This window comes from Petromyzon marinus, chromosome 33, assembly GCF_048934315.1.
Source record: "Petromyzon marinus isolate PM22_M1 ecotype Great Lakes invasive population chromosome 33, UKy_Petmar_22M1.pri1.0, whole genome shotgun sequence".
NCBI lineage: Eukaryota > Metazoa > Chordata > Hyperoartia > Petromyzontiformes > Petromyzontidae > Petromyzon > Petromyzon marinus.
The window spans coordinates 2525564-2532889 of NC_133699.1; the positions used below are offsets into that span (position 1 = coordinate 2525564).

General features: G+C 49.5%; 1 long non-coding RNA gene across 1 annotated transcript; it reads left to right on the plus strand.

Moving 5' to 3' along the window:
- Positions 1-2631: 2631 nt before the first annotated feature.
- On the plus strand, positions 2632-7326 carry LOC142929712 (uncharacterized). The gene is made up of 2 exons (XR_012945864.1): positions 2632-4355; positions 6436-7326. It is a non-coding gene; the product is annotated as an uncharacterized LOC142929712 (long non-coding RNA).

A 7326-nucleotide genomic window follows, 5' to 3' on the forward strand; every position in this document is an offset into this window, starting at 1 on the left:
ACTGTATACCATGCAAAATTTATAAAAATACACTTCTGGATTTGGAGGGGGTGGTGCAATAATGGATATATTTTGCACGGCAAGTGAGCTGTGACGTCACATTTGTGATGTCACCCGCATGCGGAAGTGTAACGCAGTGTGCCTACTCATGTCACGTATCCCCCCCCCAACCCTCCGCGAGTAAAGTCCCATACAAATGTGTTGCAGGTCTAAGGCGTTCTTCGCGCAGCATTGCTTTATTATTTGAGTCGTTTACTGCTGCCGTACGCACCCTGAAAGTTGTGTGTCTGCAGCAAGCGCGTGTATGTGTACCTATGAACGCGCGCACGTGTGTGTGGGGAGAGCGGTAGTGTAGTGGTTAGCGCGCTGTGCTACGAACCCGGCGACCCGAGTTCGATTCCCGCTCACGGCCACCACCGGTGACGATTATTTCAACCGGTCCTGGGCGTCCCCTAGGGCGATTCAACCTCAAACGAGTAACTGCTGTGGTGTGTGAACATCGCCACTGGGGAGACAAAGGCGGCCGGGCGTGGTGAATCCAAGTCCCGGGCGAAGCCGGGTAGTGAAGCTAGTTACTTCATATTTTAAATTGTGTACATGTTGTGATGAGTCTCTGGAGACATTTGCACCGTGAGATGTAGCGACATCTTGGGGAGGCCTTCATCAAGCAGTGGATTGATCATGGTTGATGATGATGACAATTTTGATTTAAAGCTTTCGTGACTGCAGGGATTCATATTCTTTGTTGTTTAGGTAAAGTCTTGCTGTGGTTTTCACACCTGATGATAATTGCTTGTCTTGCAGTCGAAACGTCGTGAGAATTTTATTGTTTTATATTTTTATTATTTTATTGTTTCCCTTCTACGTGACTTTATCGAAATAACCAAGAAGATGGTGACAATATTTACTGGTTCATAATAAAGGTTTTTGGGTTAGATCGCGTTTATTTATAAATGTGTCGTAACCCTCCACCACCCGACACGGCCAATCAGCAAAAAAAGTGTCACGTTGACAAAAGACAAATAATTCACTACTTTAGCCCACCGGTGTGTTGAAGAGTGAATCCACATTTACAGTTTGAGTACGACGTTTCGCTGGTAAATACATCCAGCATCATCGGGCAATTCGCCAGAATGGTAAAGCCCTCGCTTGCTCCCGGTTTTATATAGAGCAGCAGGGTGACGTCATCATTTAACTCATTTCAGGTGCAGTGATTAGAGGCGGAAGGGGGGGGGTATTGTAATTATATAATCGATTAGTAATCAGTCATTGGTTATGATTAGTAATGAGTTGTAGATTAGTAATTCTTTAAATCAAAATGTAATGTGTATTATTTAATAATACGCTTCCAGGCCGCACTAAGCCTGTAGCTGTCAGAGCGATTAAAGTTATTATTGTTCCTCTCAATTTCAATGGATTCTCTAATTAGTCTTTGGCAGTAATAATTAGTTTTACACACCACTGCAACATTGTCAAAATCAATTGAGTGTCCTTGTTGACAAGCATGTTCTGCCACTGCCGACAGTTGTGTTTGAGATAATTTAATATTTCTCTGATGTTCTTTTAGTCTTACGCTGATGTTACGTCCCGTCTGCCCAATGTAGCAGCTGCCACATGAACAATTAATCCGATATACACCTTCTGTTTACCAGCGAAACGTCGTACTCAAACTGTAAATGTGGATTCACTCTTCAACACACCGGTGGGCTAAAGTAGTGAATTATTTGTCTTTTGTCAACGTGACACTCTTTTTGCTGATTGACCGTGTCGGGTGGTGGAGGGTTACGACACATTTATAAATAAACGCGATCTAACCCAAAAACCTTTATTATGAATAATATTGGTCGCGAAAGCCTACGTGTTAAATATTTACTGGGTTTAAAATACAAAATTCTCACTGAGATGGACATACACATTTTGGAGGTCTGCACATTTACCGGTTTTGCAAATCCATTATCCTAGTTTTTTTTACAGGGTGACTCACGTATAGATGTTCCCACTGACATATTCATGATCTCAAGCTTACACATCATTGACATTTGTCAGCAAACCACATAGGCTACGTTGGACAACGTTGTATCAGGAAAATGGTTCGGAGATCTAAATAAGAGTATCGAGATTTGTGTGAAACATGTAGAGAGATTGAATAAAATGTTGTGATCTCTATAATTTATCGTACCAATTTAAACTAAAAACTAAATGTTACCAGGAAAGGCCCACTGAGCTCTCCGTTTCTTTTTCAGAAGCTACCTGGCGACAATTGATACCTCAACAAGGTGGCTTATCGCGTGCACATTAAAAGCAGCCAAATACTCTGAACGCGTGTTGTTGGTTCTAAATGTGGAGGAGAAAACCCGGAGGGCCCGGAGAAAAAATCCACGCGACCACGGGGAGAGAGACACACGCAAACTCCATAATACAGGCGTCAGAGTCGGGATCAAACCCACAACCTCCTGCACACCAGGCGAGGCAGTCAACATCGCGTCACCGCGGATCCCATGGTAGCTGCCTTAGTACAATGGTTTGGCATTACACTAAGATTAGCAGTAGGCCAAATACCCTCGAGAGAAACTCTCCAGAGCTCCTCCTAGTGGAGACCCATCCGCCAGCAGTGGAGTGAGCAAGGTTCAAATTTGTCACTCGATATTTTCCGGAAGGCTGCTCTTAATTGCCTTGGCTGAGTACGGATTATCTGTGTAAGGCACTACCACTAGAGTTACAAGGTATGCCTTATTCATAGTCATTTGCGTTAGCGTAGCCTATATTCCTCCACACTGAGGACAACGTAGTGCGAGATAGATGCGGGGTGCTCTCAAACAATTAGTGGAACGGCGTTTCGGACTGCAATTCAATCCGCGAGGGCTGATGTACCCTCCACCAATACCCTCGTTATTATTTCGCTTGCTCACCCAGGGGACAGCCTGACCGGGTATCGCGTCTGTTTTGTATTTATCCCGTGAGGGAGGTCTGGCTTCACCTATTGCAGCGGTAATAGGTCACCCTGCGCATGCGCCAGTCCATGGTTGGAGCCACCCTCACTCCTAGATTTAAAGCTTTCGTGATCAGGCTGTCCTCGAGACAGCCTGATCCCTTCACCTGATGAAGGCCGCTTGTGTTGTGGCCGAAACGTCGTGATTTTGTTGTTTTATTTTTTACCTACGTGACTTTACCGAATAGAACCAAAGAGTGTCCACCCTCACTCCACCAACGAATGAAGGATATCCACACACACACACCCTACATCAATGGGCACTCCGTAAGGCTTGCCGTGAGTGGCAAGCCGTACATATTGAGTGGGTGGCGGTGGCTTCCCGTCGCCCTTGTCCTCCTGTCCCAAGTGACTCGGGTGCATGGTCAAAGGGCCTGTCGGTACACGCGCCTGTCGGTACACGCGCCTGTCGGTACACGCGCCTGTCGGTACACGCGCCTGTCGGTACACGCGCGTGTCGAGCCGTCGGTACGGACGCGTCGTTGTGTGTGTTTTTGGAATTATGAACTATTTAAAGAGATTTCAATTTGGGAACCCCCCTCCACCCCCCCTCGTCTATGCGGAAGATTCAGATCCGCTGCTGTGGCCACTGCTTCCCTCACTTATATTATACCCAGCGAAGTCACAGGATGGATGGCGCTGCATTATAATTGTTTGGCCAGGACCAATAGCATGGTATATTTTTGGCCATGGGATAAATAAAAACAGAACCCAGGGCAAAACTCCAGAACATACGAACTGCATCGCAGAACGGCTACCGCCGAGTCAGCAATGGAACCTCCCCTAGGTCGACTGAGCCTCAAATGAGTACCTGGTGCGATGTGTAAACATCGCCACTGGGGTGACAAAGGCGGTCGGGCGTGGTACTAGCCACCCACCCCCTCGTGCGTCGTGCCGGCACTTGCCCCAACCGTCTGTTCAGGCTACACGGGAGATCTTTGTCTTTGTGTGTGTTGTGCGCGCACGGGTAACCATTGTGTGTACGCGTGCACATGCAATCGTGATGGTGGCTGCTGCTTTCAAACACGCCTTCAATTGAGCCGCACGCCAGGCAAATGCCCTCGTGTGGCAATGGGGAGGGGGGCGATTGGAATTCGGGCATCGGGATGCGTGGAGAGGCCTCCATCCAGCAAGTGAATAGAACAATGGCTAATGATTGACGCGTACCTTACTTGTGCATGTTTTTAATAATTGATCAGTATTATCATTATCATCATCAATTCATTGATCAGAGACAACTCTTGTATTGTGTTAATCGTGTAACCGGCATGAGCAATTGTCCGCTGCTCGATGAAGACGTATTATGGCGATGATTACGGTGGTCAGACGGCATTGAGCAAACGCCACGGCCTTCTCAAAATCGGAGGTACGCTGTTTGTCCGCCTGCTGTTTTTCGCCGTTGTGTTTAATATCAAACGATTTTGCATCACTTAACACACGCAGCCCTCCTTCCCTCCCTCCTCTATCCCTCCCTCTGCAGCTCCTTCAACCCCCCCCCCTCCATCCGTCACCCTCCGTGCGCCTGCGCGCATTCAAACATCTCTCTCTCTCTCGTTGTGTCTTCTCCCTCCTTCGTCAGCACCAAACAAAACGAACCCTGCCCCCCCCCCCACATCCTCTAAACAACCACTCCACCCACCCACACACAAAGCACCCCCCCGCCATCCCATCCCGTCTCTCTCGATGCTCCCAACCATCTCGATCGCCGTTTGATTTGTTTTTTGTTCAAACGGCCACCATCAGCGCCATTCCCGCACACGGTGTGTGTGTGTGTGTGGGTTGGTGTATGTGGGTGTGTGTGTGGGTGGATGTGTGCACGTGTGTGTGTGGCTGTGTGTATGGGTGTGTGTGTGTGGGTGTGTGTGTGTGTGTGGGGAGCGGTAGTGTAGCGGTTAGCGTGCTGCGCTATGAACCCGGCGACCCGGGTTTTATTCCCGCTCAAGGCAAACACCAGTGACGATTATCTGAACCGGTCCTGGGCCTCCCCTAGGTCGACTCAGCCTCAAATGAGTATCTGGTGCGGTGTGTAAACGTCAACACGGGGGGGGGGGGAGGGGGGGAGACAAAGGCGACTGCGCTGCCGTCGATGCTTTCCGCACCAGCACCCCCTTCGTTCGCTGTTGCAAACATTCATTCGTAGGGGTGCTCGCTAACAACAGCACTGCGCTTACCGCCCGAGTCGGCTTACACGGCGGGTGAGTGGGGGTGTAGGGGGAGCTTTGTCTGCTGTGCGCATGAGTCGCCCAGCCAGCGATGTGACACGCGTCCCGAGCGCTCGCGACGGCACTTATCAGCAGAGACACGTACGGCGCAGATGCCAGCGCCGCGTGGATTCAGCGGATTTGCGGTGCGCTGGGAGGGAGGCGCGTCGAGACGCCCCGCGTCTTGCCTGCACGCATGAACCACACGATCACGCACAGCAAGCCATTCGGTTGCAACAGGAATGCATATTTTTGTTGTGTGTGTGTATATATATAATGGGGAGCGGTGATGATTATTTGAACCGGTCCTGGGACTCCCCTAGATCGACTCAGTCTCAAATGAGTACCTGGTGGCGATATATAAATATGGCCACTGGGGAGACAAAGGCGGCCGGGCGTGGTGTTGGCCACCCACCCCCTTGTGTGCCTTGCCGGCCTTCATAGGTGCTCGCGAACAGCACTTGCCCCTACAGCCTGGTAAGGCTATACGGGGAACCTTTGTCTTTTGAAAAATCTAGCGCAATATATGAGCAGCAGCGGATGTAGCAACAGTAGCAGAGCTGCGGCCATGGTCAATCCACTGCTGGACGAAGGCCCCCCCCCCCCCCTAAGCAGCACGCCGCCGCCAACTTATCCCACGGCGATCCTGTTGAGATGAAAGCAGCCAGCACCTCTGCCGCCAACTGATTTGCTGGCCGTTTTCATCGCTCCATCTCCTCTGCCGACGTGCTGTCGGACGCGTCTCTCTCTCTACGTGTGTGTGTACAGTGTACGCACGTGCATGTTCGTCGTTGATGCGAGCACATGTCGCCTGTGGCCCGGATAATGCCTCTTGCGTTGCGTGATGTCGCATGTTTATTTTATTTTTCTTGTTGCAGTCCGCTGTGCATGCAGAAATATTCGGGAAATATAAAATAAAATGAGTCATTAACGGCCGCTTTGTCATTCCATTGTTGGGTGAATGGGGTTTCCTTCTTTCTGCGCTGTGTGGGCTATATGGAGTTTGCTTGCCTTTGACCATACTTCCCTACAACCTGTCAGTGAAGGATGGTGAAGCTGAGTTGGGGGTGGGGGTGCGGGACGGATGTAGAATTTGCTTGCCACTGATGTTAACCGTGTCCGGCAAGTATCCTGCTGTAGAGTGCAGCGCGTTATTCGCTGCGCCCTAATGCATTAACGAAATGTTATTTTTTTTCAATATTTAAAACCATATCTGCGTGTTTGTGTACGATGATGATTGCGTAGTCATCAACGTACGGGCGGTGGTGGCTATGCTGCACGTGGCCTGCAATCATCCGGCACTGTGGAGGCAGCAGCGAGGGGCTGGTGGATCACCGCACACAAGGAGGAGCCGTACCCGGGCTTGGCCACGAGAAAACAAAAATGTGGACTCTACCTGTTCCGTCTGCATGTGTGTTGAACTTCTATTGCACCGTACGTAGCCAACCGTGATAATCGGAGGTGCGGGATAGAGTGTTTCCCCCTCGCACGCGTGGGCTTTCACTGAGTGTTCCGGTTTCTTCCCACAGGCAAGCACTCATGAATTGGCCATTAACAACTTCACATGTAGAGGACCGCAGAGCTTGGGCAATTGTTGGCGCCGGTTCACTGCGTGGCTGGCTGACTTCCCCCCTCAATTGAGATTCCTCCTCCCCGCTTGTCTGAGATGTCTCCTTCCTTCTCATCTGACATTCCTCCTACACCGCTGGTCTAAGAATCCTCCGAGCGCATATGAGTCGTTCTCTCTCCACCAGAACGAGCGAATACTGTGCTAGCACGAGTTGAAACTATTATTAGGTTTACGGTCTGTGTGCAATAATTACCATATTCTTGTGTATGTACTGAATGCTGAAGATCGTTTGCACCGTACGTAGCCAACCGCACTAATTAGAGGTGCGCAATCTATCATGAATTCATAATCGCTGCATATGCATACGGATACGATGATAACTTGCACATATAAAATGTGGCAATAAAAAAAAAATTCCGGCACTGTCATTTTTTACGTTAAGAGGAGCGCATCTCCTTTCGTGCCGCATGTGATGGGTGAACGTGTCTGTTCACGCGTTAACATTCTCCATCGTTGTGCAGTAGTTACTTTGGTGATAGAATAAACAGAGCAATCACACTGCCAAA